Source organism: Vidua macroura, chromosome 20 (genome assembly GCF_024509145.1).
Source record: "Vidua macroura isolate BioBank_ID:100142 chromosome 20, ASM2450914v1, whole genome shotgun sequence".
NCBI lineage: Eukaryota > Metazoa > Chordata > Aves > Passeriformes > Viduidae > Vidua > Vidua macroura.
Window position 1 is genome coordinate 4544322 of NC_071590.1, and position 12976 is coordinate 4557297.

At 41.8% G+C, this 12976-nt stretch overlaps 2 long non-coding RNA genes across 4 annotated transcripts; both read left to right on the top strand.

Moving 5' to 3' along the window:
• Positions 1 to 9: 9 nt before the first annotated feature.
• LOC128817255 (uncharacterized) lies at positions 10 to 12295 on the top strand. Of its 3 annotated transcripts, none has more exons than XR_008440137.1 (4): positions 10 to 232; positions 2267 to 2320; positions 6465 to 6536; positions 12103 to 12295. It is a non-coding gene; the product is annotated as an uncharacterized LOC128817255 (long non-coding RNA). The 3 variants fall into 3 exon arrangements; XR_008440138.1 differs by having other exon boundaries at positions 2274 to 2320; XR_008440139.1 differs by having other exon boundaries at positions 2277 to 2320.
• LOC128817257 (uncharacterized) lies at positions 776 to 1771 on the top strand. Its single transcript, XR_008440141.1, has 3 exons — positions 776 to 1003; positions 1127 to 1276; positions 1719 to 1771. It is a non-coding gene; the product is annotated as an uncharacterized LOC128817257 (long non-coding RNA).
• Positions 12296 to 12976: the final 681 nt, after the last annotated feature.

A 12976-nucleotide genomic window follows, 5' to 3' on the forward strand; every position in this document is an offset into this window, starting at 1 on the left:
CGTGCTGTGCCCGCTTCGCGTCCCCGCTCTGTTACCGCTCTTTCCGCTCTCTCTTTACTGCTCTGTCCCCTTCATGTCGCCTCGCCGTCCTCGCAGCGTCCCCGCTCCGTCATCCGTCCGCTGTGTCCTCATTCCTTCCCCGCAGCGTCCCGGCGGCGTCCCCTTCGTGTCCCCGGACTGCGCCCGCAGCGCCCCTGCTGTTGCCTCACCGTGTCCCTGCTCTGTCCCCGCAGTATCCTTGCTTGACAGAACGAGAGGACGCAGTCTCTTAAGCTGCGCCAAGGGAAATTTAGGTTGGATGTTAGGAAAAAGTGTTTTACTGAAAGAGTGACAAAGTGCTGGAATCATCTGCCCAGGGAGGTGGTGGAGTCACCATCCCTGGACTGGATGTGGCACTCGGTGCCAGGGTTTAGTTGAGGTCTTGGGGTTGGGTTGGACTCGATGATCTTAAAGGTCTCTTCCAACCCAGGGATTCTGTATGTGAATTCTGTGTGCTTTGTCCCCACTGTCCCCTTGCTGTTCCTCTGCTCTGCCCGGCCTGCTCTCGGTCTGCTGGAACAAATGTGGTGTCACAGCAAAAGAGCAAAGGGATCCTTCACAATGTATATGCTGCTGTGGCTCAGGGCACCTTTGGTAAGGGGAAATCCTCCTGTCACTTCCCAGCTGCTCCTTTCAGCAGGAGACAGGATTTCCAGCCACTGAGCTGTGTCCCTGAGCACTGACCAGAGCAGGAACAGCTGATTACTTTTGAGGGTAGAAGTGGGAGAAAGTGGAAAGTCCCTCTCAGACTGTTTTTCTGCCCATAGATACCCATCTTTGAACCATGAGAAGATAAAGCCCATGACTCCTGTGTGACCTTTCAGGGTCCAAAAGTCAATGAAAGATAGAATAGAGACCACCAAGCCCACTGCTGCACCCCATTGCTGGCCACATCCATGCAATGCTGCTCCTGCATTGGCCCCAGTGCCCTGGTAGGCAGCTTGGAGGGATGAAACAGACAGAGGTCAGTGCCCTCTTCCGGAACCTTCTGTTGATATGGTCTTCAGACCATTCTCCACTGCTCTGGTGTCCCTCACTAGCTCCAGCAGTGCTCTCCTTCCTTGTTTCTTTGCAATTTTAACTGCAGATTCTCCTTGGAAGGATGACGAAGCCAAGCTCTTGAAGATTCTTATTAAGGCTTGTTAGGAGAGGCAAGAGACTTTTTGAAATAGCAGCTTCTAAGAAAATAAAACATCTGGCAGACAGATGTGCTGCTTCAGAGCTGTTTAGTGCCCAGGTACAATAGCACTTCTAGACAAGCTTTCAAACAGGGCCTCTAGGCGCTACCACAATGTAAATGTTTATTACCAGTACTGCTAATAAATGTGAACCAGAAATGCTCTGCTCTCACTGAGGGGGTACAGTCTTCTCTATCACAGTGGAGACTCCTTTGTTGTTTCACTCCTTGTGTAGGGATAGTTTACAGTGCTTCAATGTGGCAGTGGCATCCCGAAGTTCACACAGTATTTTAAATATCACAAAGCCCTTTCTTTTCAGGTTCGTGGGACTAAGACAATGAAAAAGCAGTAGTTGCAACTACCCATGAATTTGATTCTGCTGTAACAGACTGGATGTGTGCTCTGTGTTTGTGTTCTGCATGATTCAGGACCAAATTCACAATGAGCTGGGACAACTCACAGTTAATTCTTTCCACAGCTTTGTTGTTTTCCACATTTCAGACCCACGACTTCCAAAGGAAAGACAGAAAGGGTGGCCCAGAGAGAAGAACCAGCACAGCCTCAGCTGGCATATGGTATTAGCTGACACTAGCACATGAAGAAAAATGTGTTATAAAGGGTCCTATTGTGGACACCAGCACAGAAGAAGCGGGGAAAAAAGCATAAGAGGTAACTGAAACTGGGTAAAACTGGCTGTTTGTGCAGCTGCCCAGAAAGCAATTAGGATTAATTTTTAGATGGAGTGTCAGATAGGGTTTTTGTGTGTTTATATTAGCCACTGAAGAGTAAGGAGAGCACAGCTGACTAAGGGTGCAATTTTTGGATTTATCCATGTGATTTAGGGTTTGAAGTCACTTTAGAAAGTAGGAATTAAGCTTTCGAGCCACTTAGAATGACTGTTTTCAAAGGCATCTAAGTCAAGTACATTTGATGTTATCAGCATCTGCCTTAGGCATATGGGTAAAGCTGTGTTAGTGCCTGGTGTATTGTTTGCTGAGAGCACATGTGTATGAATCATTTTCCTTCACTGGTTTAAAACTCTTTGTCAGACTGCAGCAGGGAGGAAACCCCAGCAGTAAGTGAACTCCTTCCAGACAATGCTGGTAATGGTCTTTATGTCTTGCATTAGATGGCAGGTTTTCTACCATAGTGTTTTGGTAGCAAGCAAAAATTATCATCTTCAGGTGATTTTCCTTGTAAAATCCTCCTTCTTCCCTCAAAAGCCAAAAACCACTGCAAGGTATCAATAGTATTTTTTGATATTAAGAATAAAGTTGTTCTTTGCTCTAGAAATGCCAGTGAGAACTTGAGTGAGAGATACAGTGATTGCTGTATGAGGGCAAGTGATGGTTTTTGCCTGAATTTCAGATCAGAGGATATTGCCTCCAAGGTAGAGACCCACTGGTTTTACTGGAAGCAGCAGTAAAATATATTGCCAGTCAGCTTTCAGATAATACTTGAGCATTTGCAAACCATTCAGCCTTTCAGTATTTTAAGTTTGCATTGTATTTCGTTTAATGTGGCACATAAAAATTTTCCTATGAAAACAACTCAAAAAAAATTTTCATAAGCTTTTGTGGCTCAGTATTGGTGCTTTGTTTAATGTACTGTAGCAATGTTTCCAAACTTTGGGAAACACGCCCTGGAGCACTCAAGTTGTGTGTGAAAATGCTGCCTGGGTTAGAAGTACAACCACATGGCACAGCTCACCATGAAGGGCAGGCTCTGCCTGGTTGCTGTGTGTTGCATGACATTTATTGTGTGTGTGCAGAAACAGCTCTTCACTGGGTGCAGACAGGGACCTGCATTACATCGACCATTTATTTATACTGGTTCACCTGGAGGACAGACATGGGATATAGGAATTGAGAGGAAGGAACACCTATTTTTGAGCATTGTAGGCTGTTATTAAAAATTAAGGAGAAAATCAATATTGTAATCTCAAATCTTGTTGGTTAAGCAGCTCAGGGCAGGGATGTGTCTCTGGGGCTCAAAGCGTAGCTGATTAAGTAAATGATGGTTTGGATGAAGTGTGGCTGCTCTCTGGAAAAATCTTTGGGTGGAGCTATGGCAAGAGACCAAAGGGAAACAGGACATTAAGGTGCATTGACAGAGGTGCAGTGCAGCCCTGCTCTTTGTCATGAGTCTGTGGGGTAACATTCAGTTCAGTCTCTCTCAGGAAACCTATTCTGGAATCAACAGGAACAGCTCATGCAAAACCTTATTGCTTTGTTCATGCCAACAGATTGTCAAGGACTTCAACTCTTACTGATCTGTGGCCTCAAAGTCCTTCCCAGGGGAGATGAGGATCTTTATTTCCATTATATAGCTGGAGAAACACAGCAGACATATAAAAACAAACCCAAGGAGCATGTCTGGCTCTATGGCCACCCTAAGAAAAGACACCAAAGTGTTCTGATTTTTGAGTCGCAGTACGTGAATCCAGAAGTTGGAGTTAGTTTCCGTGGTTTAAATCTTCAGGTGCAGCTGCAGATGATGCCTCTGATAGATGTTTTCCTTATTCTAAAGTCCGTGGAGCAACAGTAACACCTAGTGGCTGAATGTGCCAGTCTCTTCCTCCTTTCTTTCCCTCCTTTCAAGAAAGAGTTGGAGGGCACATGGTGTGATTGACAGCTTTGACTTGCAAGGCCAACACTTAGGATCTCCAGGGATTTGCTATTTTCCTTTCAATCTCCCACCACGTTCTGTTTTCTATTAAAAGTGGTAGATGAAATATGAAACTCTTCCTCCCACCTCCCAACCCCCTTCACTTTTCTGGCTTATGGAGGAGGTTGTTCCAGTCCATCTTGATCTGTAGGTGGGTGGGCTGTGAGTGACCAAGCCTACTGCTTCCAGCTTGGAGCACTCAGATTTCTGTAAGGAATCCAAGCTTTCTTTTTCTTTTTCTTTTTTTTTTTTATTTTCTTTTTTTTTTTTTGGCCTGAAAAGGATCAAGCAGATCATCTGGTGGAGGTTGGTGACCTCAGTCCATTTGATAATGTGGTGTTAACTCGCCTGCATTAAGGCAGACCAAACCAATCAGTTCCAAGAAGTTACCATTTCCTAAAATGTGGTGTGTGGGATTGTTTGCCACAATCTACTGGGACTGCTAATTCATTAGAGAGGGACCCCTAGAAAAACAGCATTAGGGAGGAAAGAACCCACAGATGTTTATTGTGTTAGCAGGAGAGCCCTTCAGAGGGTCTTCACTGCCCCTCACAGGGGAAGGTTTCAATTTTTCCATGGAAAAAAAAAACATTAAGCAAAAGTATTTCTGCTTAAGCCCAGATCATTTGCATTTGCAAATAGAACCTCAACTCTTTGTGGGAAGTACAGTACTGAGACACTCTGGGTTTGTCATATTCATGCTGTTTAATTTTAGGCTTCTGGTTTAGGTATTCTGAATTGCCATTGGAAGCATCTGTTTAGGAGAGTCTTCACTGCCTGCTGACAGAGCCTGAACTCTAATTTACACTGTGGATATATGCTCTTTTACATATGACATTAATCTGTATCACCACTCAAAGAATAGTATTTGCCTCCCTTCACATCCCCAGTTCTTCATCCAGCTTCCTCCCAATTACCTGTTTAGATGGAACCGATTAAATTGAAAACTAGCCTGATGCCTCTGGGATAAAAAAATAAAATAATCAGCTCTATGAACCCATCTACTGGAAAACTGCACAAAAGCCTGGTGCTAACAGAAGGAAGGCAATGAGGACCAGTGGGAACATGGGCAAGTGAGACAAGGATGGGACCTTTTGGTTGCAGTGGAGATGTACACGGAATTAAAGCATGCATATATACATACCATTAGTCAGACCTCTTAAATCTGGTGTTCCCAATACCTGTTTGTGAGGGAAGGCAAAGAGAAACACACCCTGATGGTAAGAAATGAGGAATATTGTGCTGGGATGTGTTGGGCAACCTTCACTCTTAGAAGAAGGAGTGCAGCAGCCTTGTTAGGCTGGGTGAAAAATCTTCCTCACCGTTTGGTAAAAATGCTGTCAGAGGTGGCAGACCTGAAAGTACTGAAAGAAGACAATCACAGGCTAATTGTTCTTTGTGATTCACAAGGACTCTTGGATCCTTTTCTATTAGACCCTTATGCTTTTTGTTTTGAATACAGGATTTCAAAGTCAGCTTTGTTTCTCAGTGGCAGCTGTGGTGTTTGCCACCCGTGTTGGTCTGGGAAGAGACAGCATACATTAACGTTGTCTGTTCTGGTTATTCACTCAAGCCAGACCTCAATGACTTTATAGAAAGAAAGGACAGCAGTGTGTCGTGTCTTTAGAGGGACTGCCACGTACCCTATAGGAGGGGAGAGCCTACAGACAGGAAGATTTTGTTTTCTCTCAGTTTCATTCTCTGGTTTGACTCACGTGTTACTTTGCAGTTTATGGCCAGACGCGGGAGTTCCTTAACCCCATGATCCTTCCAGACATGATGTTTCTGCTGACATCCTGGGTCAAATCAGCTGTCTTTTCACATGTCTCACATTCATTTTCCTTTAAGGCTCAATTACCTGTTGGCAATATGCCACTAGTGACAACAGATTTATACCAATAATTAGTATGTTTTGAGAAGCTTGGAATAAAATCCTTGCTCCTTTGCTTAGGTACCTGGATGCAGTGACGAATTCTTAACTCTGCATCCTAAACTTTAAAAGGTTTATTCTTGATAATTTTGTCTCAATTCCCTTTAAAACCTAGTAAAAGTAGTTTCCAATGCTTGGCTCACTTGCAAACTCCTCATTTGAAATTCCCTCCTTAATATCTCTGGGCTACAAAAACCCCTGTGTGAGACTGGCCCTCTGAAAAGGGGCTGCCACTGCAGGAATTCATCAGAGGAATTTCTTTTTTTGGGCAACAATCAGTTTAAACCTGACTGAACCTCCTTCCACTGCAGCAGGTGGGGCTTGAAGCACTGTGTTGTTTTCTGTATTTTAAACACCATGAGGAATGTCTTGGAAATATAAAAAGTAAAGTAGACTGGATGCTATGAAAGAGCTCATATTTAATACAGATTGTTGACCATTTAGTATTAAGTGGTTCATTATTTTATTGTTCTTCAATAATTTGAGAGCTTAAATCTTTTACTTTTGGCTTGGCTAGTGATGCTGTCTTGAGCTGGGTTATAAAAATACTGCGCTTCACCTAAGCACAGATTTTTATAGTTTTCATCTTAATTAGCAAGCTGCAGATTTAGATGGATTAATACAATCACTCTTTCTTTCTTTTGCCATAGAAGTTCAGAAGTATAATCTGTCACTTGTGAGAACATAAAGAATTGGACTGGAACCATTCCAAACTCTTTACTGTAAGTGTTCAAAGATTTAATGGAGTCCTCAGTCATAAAATCTTAAATTTGAACTAGACCTTTATATTCTCCATTCTTAAATTCACTATTTTTATGTCCAGGGGATTTCCTGTTATCCAAGTATGTACGGAGGCCCTTTATTTCCCTCTGTGTGTGTTTTTTAATTAAAATCAAATGTGTATGTCAGTGGTTGATTGCACTTAACCTCCTTAGGTTCATATTTCTTATTTAATTACATTACATTTTAAGGTTTAAGGCTATATATTTACTGCAGTTAATAGCACACCATATTTTAATGAAGCTGTTATCTTCTGCAAATATATACAGAACAATGGAGACTGATTGTATAGGAGCTTTTGAAGAAATTGTATCTCAAAGCCATTTAAAATGAATAAACACAGTGGAGAGTTTTTGTTAATGTAGTTTTTCACCTAACACAGCTTCAAAATTAAGGAAATGAATGGTTGGGTTATCAGGGACTGCACCTCTGTGGGTCACAGGCACAGCTGGAGTGTACTAGTCCCAACAAACCAGAAATGCTCCAGAACTGCAGCACCAAAGTCCACTCAGCTCCCAGGTACACTGGCCAGGATCCCCCTCTGCCCTGCCTACAGCTCAGCTCTGTAAATCTACTGTCAGTCCATTCAGGGAAGGCTCAGTACATGAACAATTATTATCTGATTTTACTGAAACATCTGAAAGCAAGGACAAGTATTACCTAGAGATCATGTCCAGAAAATCTGGGACAAATCTCCTGTGCTCCACTAGAATGCAGCCAGCTGAACGCCTGTTTTCAATGCAGAACAGGGCATCACCCTCCACTGGGGCACTGCACTGGGTTTCTCACAACAATCTGAGAGTTAAATACCCTGAACTGAGCCAAAAAATGCTGGGAGACACTTCTTTACAGGCACACAGCAAGGCTGATAGTCTTGTCCTACCATTCCATCACATACCAAAAATCTCCTTAGTCTGGTCAAAGGCTTTTATTTCTTTTTTTGGGCAACAATCAGTTTAAACATTTCATAGTATCTTGCAGACTTTATAATTTCCTTTCTGCCAAAAACCAATTTATATATCTTTTTAGATTACATCTCATCTTGCTTCTTTTATTTTTATTTCTCTTCTTTCATTGTTGTTACTATTTATACCATGTCATTTTTTATTCCATTCCTGTTATCCTTAACAATAGCCATGATACATAACAGAGCACTGAACCCTCTGTTACAAAGGCAGGCACTGAGAGATTTCCTGATGGCTCTGGTAGGTCAGGGAGTTCAACCAGATTCTTTCTGGGTGTAGACTGACAGCCCATGTATCCTTCCTGCCTGAGACCCTCCTGGCATGAGGGGCTGTGAGCCAGTGTAATCCCAGAGGATTATTTGGGGATTGGTTTTGCATTTGTAGAGAGATTGCTCTCCCTTAGGCAGAAGAGAAAACAGAGAGATGGAGAGCATTTCTTATGGTAAAAGAGATTTGTGTTCTGTGTGTGGAGCTGGATATAAGTAAAATATAATTTAGTAGCTCCAGCTTGAGTCATTTAAAAATGGAAGCGAGGCCCTGGAAGAGGGATGAATTTTGGAAACCAAGCCCATTAGGTGTGGAATCCATTGCTGACAATGGAGTAAGTATACTGTGAACACCTAAGCTAGCATTAGTGTACATGTGCTTAGCCAAGAAATACTTGGAACCTGTTGCTTTGCAGTGACTTTATCCTTTAATGCCTGCAATCTTTCGTATTTAGCACCTTAGCTGCTTTTTTATTGCTTCCATGGAGGAATCTGTCAGGTTCAAGAGAGGGGATTGGGTAGAGAGCCAGCTAAAGAGCAGGACAGTGCCACTGAACAGTGCTGGCTTGGATGATGCTCCCCTTGGAACAAGGAGACCAAAATGGTAAAGGTAAATTGATAAATCTGGAAAATAGTCTCTTTAAATAATCCCTAGAGCTCCCAGCCTAACACACAGCTGTAGGAAAAAAAAAAAAAAAAAAAAAAAAAGGGACTCCAACAACTGAACAGGATGTTAGGCTGCATTACAGTAAGAACAGAATATATATCAAAAAGGTGTTATTGTTATTACCTAAACCACTGGTGAGTTCTTGTTGAGAGTGCTCTTTTCAGTACTGCTCACTCTACCTAAGGAGGATATGATTAAGGGATAAAGCAAGGAAAATGACAGTAATACTGTGCCTTTCAGCTTTGAGTTATAAAGCAAGACTGAAGAGCTTTGGTATTATCTTGTTTAGAAAGAGATCTTGCAGTGATTTAAAATGATTTTAGAATAATGAAGGAGATTAATCACATTGAAACAGACAAAGTCTATGAAAACAAGAAGAGTTAAATTGAAAAATAGGATCTTGGGAAAAAAATGAAGACAGAGAAGGGAGAGGTTCATGTGAATGCTCCAATAAATATGTGATGTCAGTTATCAGAGGAGTCCTGTGAATCTGGATGTGTAGGGTAAGGTAAAGCTAGAACTGTAAGGAAAATAGGAGAGTGACAGTGGCATTGTGACTGTTGGCCAGTAACATAACACACAGGCAGTGGAAGCCACGCTAGAACAGGCTCTGGGAAACACCTGCAGCAAGGAGCAAAAGGAAGGTCCTGCAGCCACAGGGTGGTAGATCCAACATGGGCAAGGATGCTGCAGGGAGGCACTGACTGACAAACAGTTTGCAGTGTGAAGACAGAGGCTGACAGGTAAGCAGCTTGTGGAACAAGGCAGGAGAGATAAGAGGGAGAAAGCACATGGCTGCTGTTAATCCACCTGAACTGCAGACACCTAAGGTGAAAATGCTGGAGGCAATTTCAGCTCGTTAGATGGGCAGCATCTTGCTGTGGACGTGGTGGTGCAACAGGACCAAGTGCAGCAAGTTTCAGCTTGCAGTCCACACATTTTTGAAGCACCAAAGCCAACTTCTAGGGGCCCTGTGAAAGCCAGCTAAGAAAAGCAGACTATTGTGGTTAGTCCTTGTTGTAATGGCCCATGGAGAAAGCTCCTAGGAGATTAAAAAAAAATCAATAAAAGCTGTAAAAATATGGCTAGAACGTTCAGATTTGCTGGGTGGACGAAGGGGAACACCAGTCTCACCACTTGCATCCCCACTGGTTGGTTCCACAGGGCAGGTGGCAGTGCCTCGTGTGCAGGAGCTGGGATGAGGGTGCTTACTTCCATAACTCCTTAGGTTTGTGTTTTGTGTGCATTTACTTGTGTGTTTTGTGAGGAAGGGAGTGAGCCCTCTCTCTCTTCTGTGACTTGCACAATACAGAAGGAGAACTCAGACTCCCACTCATACTGGGTTCCTCAAGTCAAGCAACCTTTGTCCATGGGGAAATTAGGAGAAGTAGGAGGACACAGAGTACAAAACTGAGACATTCTTTGGTCATGAAGGTCCTTCCTTCTCTGTGATTCAGAGAGTCCATGACTCAGGACAGGTTTTCAAATTAGCTAAGCCCACTGAATCTGGGTATCCTATAGTCAGTGACTCCAATAAAAATTGCAGCCTAGTTGCTGGTAGCTGCTCCCACTCATGCTACAAAGTACTTTATTTTGTTGTAGAAGTTCAAGATTCTCCGTGTCTGGAGGACTTATAATATCAGTGTTTATGTCCTGTACAGCATCAAGCAAGCAGGCAGCCCTCAGTGACTGAATGATGTTTAATGAATAGTTAATGAACAGGATCATCGTTTGGGGATACAGACATGGAGACAGACCTCCCAATGTTTTCTTTAGTGACCTCAGTGATGGAAGAGAGAACATATTAAATCTGTAGATGAGGCAAAGCTGGAACTGAATGCAAGAGTACTGGAAGGCAGGATTAAAATTTCAAGTGATCTTGACAAATTGGTGATATAATCTGAATAAAATTAGATGAAACTCATTAAGAACAACTGCAGGGCACTTTGCTTTGGCAGGAATAATTTTAACTAGCAAGTACAGGATGAGGGAATGGCAGGCTAGCAGTCCTGTGGAAAAGATAGAGAATCCCAAACTGAACGGGGATTAACAATGATGTCCAGATGTCAAAAAGGCAAACCTCAGCAGGGCAGTGATATTCCACAGAAATATAAGTCATGGATATCATAAAATAGATGCAGACCAGTTGGAAAATCCAGAGGAGAATACCAAAAAGAGGCAGAACTATCTAACATGACCTGAAGAAACTGCCTTTGTTTTGCTTCTAAAAGACAAGGAATGCTATTAAAACACTTATTAAAGCATGTTGAGGAATTAAATGTCTCTTCAATGAGAGGAGGAATAGTTTTCTACATCCATAATGAAGAGTGTACGCCATTAAGAGCTTAAATTACAGTAAATCAGAATGAGGTTGGATGCTAAGAAAAACTACCAGAACCGAGCACAAACATTGAAATTTATTTTCAGATGACCATGGAGACTTTCTATCTTGAGGTCTTTCAGAACAAGGCAGAAAAATTTGTGCCAACAATAATCTGTGTATAACAGATCTTTCCTTCTTACTGGGAAAAGGAGAAAGGATTAGGTAACTCTTGTAGTCCTTCCTGGCTACTTCTGGATGTGTTTCTACTCTGGCAGGTCTGAGTGCAATAGCCTTGATGCTATTTCTGCCTTGTCTTTATCACACCTGTGTGCACCCCTGCTCTGCTGCATTCTTGATGATTCTGATGGATCAAGGGTGTGTCCATAAACTCCCTGTGCCTGTGCAGATCAATGCCTGACATCAAAGGTGACATAAATCTTTTTTCCCAGGACACAATAATGCTCAGAGTATGGATAATTCCACCGGACATAGGCTTTGTCTTGCTGATCAGTTGAGTCATCACATTTTCCATCTACTGAATTATGCTTCAATCTGAGTTATTTTATCCCTTGTATTACTTTATAATACCCACACAAGTGCTTCACTCAGGCAAAGTTCTCATCTAAGGTCAATGAATTTTGCCATTCATGACTTCTGACTCATTTGTCATGCTTCACACAATAACACTGTCTATCATGTTTGCTGTATGCTAAACTGCTTGTGTAAGTGAGACTTTTTTCAATTCTATTCCATTTTGAGTTGTGATTAATTTATTCCTGGTCAAACGTAAGAAATGTCCACACAGTAGCTATCTACTGGCTTAGAAGAAAAACCTCCACAGTCCCATAAAATTTTCAGTCTGGCTTAGGTTTGGTTTGACTCCCCAGTAATAGGAATGTTACAATAACCTTAGTAATCTTATAATTTAATTTATAATAGAGGTCTTGAACTCTTACTGTTACTAACCTCTTATCCATCTCTTTCAATTTTCCAAGGTTTCTTGAATGCTTTGTATATCACAATGATCTAGGCGTTTTGGGAAGCTAGAAGGGGTTTATCTAAATTATTTTTGGGTTTAGATGATCTTATCAATGATTTCATTCTAGCTTCAAAAGGACACTTCATAATTCTAAAGCTCCTCAAGGTTTTATCAACCAGAACAAATCAACTTTTCCTTTGGTCTCTTCTTAGTATCCACATGAAAAGTGCACTTGAAAAATCCTAGGGATCGGCATTTCAAAATTTGTTTGCCATGATTCTAACAACATTGTGACTTTTCTTTTTCAGCTAATTACTGATTTTTGAAATAAAAGTGGTGCTGGAGAGTTGAGATACAATTTCTGTTGTGGAGCTGCAATCTGCTTACAGATACAACAATGCTTTTCTACCTTTCTGTGCCACAGATCCCTCTTTTGCTGTATCATTCCAGTTTTTCCCTTTCAACTGAACAAAAATCAGACTAAACGTTGATTATTCCTTTTATTGTCTCTATTTTCTACCACTTCATTTATTGGTTGGCTTGGATGCAGGGTGTGTATGGTTAAAGAAATTACAGATATTTTCTCAGAAGAGTTTCTGATGGCTTAAGGCTCAGGTTTGCCCAGTGGACTGGGAAGCTGAAACACAGTCCATGTGCCCACATGATTTATATCCAATGGATTATCCTTCTAACATGACAGTCTAAGGCTGGCATTTGCATAGAAGGTGAGCAGAGTGCAGAAGGAAAATCCTCCAAGGATTTCTTCTTTATAACACCAGAGTTCACAGGGTTGGTAAATAAAAACCTGCCCCTTACCTCTTTACTTATTTCCCCCAGTGCTGCTCTGCATTGTGGCTTTCCAGTGTGCATCTGCCCCTTCTATCTTGAACTGAATTGGTGAAATGCATCCAAATAATTTATTTAGCCCTGCTTGCCTGGGCAAATCTTTAATTAACAGGCATAAAAAGTGTAGCTTTCTATTTTAAATATATTACGTTTGGTTTATAAGAACAGGACTGTTCAGATTTCAAGGGTTTTCTTCTCAAAGCCAGTCCCTCTGATAAATTGAAGGGATTATGTTTTTGTTGGCTGTCTTTGTTACCTCCATCACTGTGTTTCCAATTTATCAACATAGTTTTGAGAAATTGTTAGAATATGTTGCACTCGTAAGCACCGTGGGGA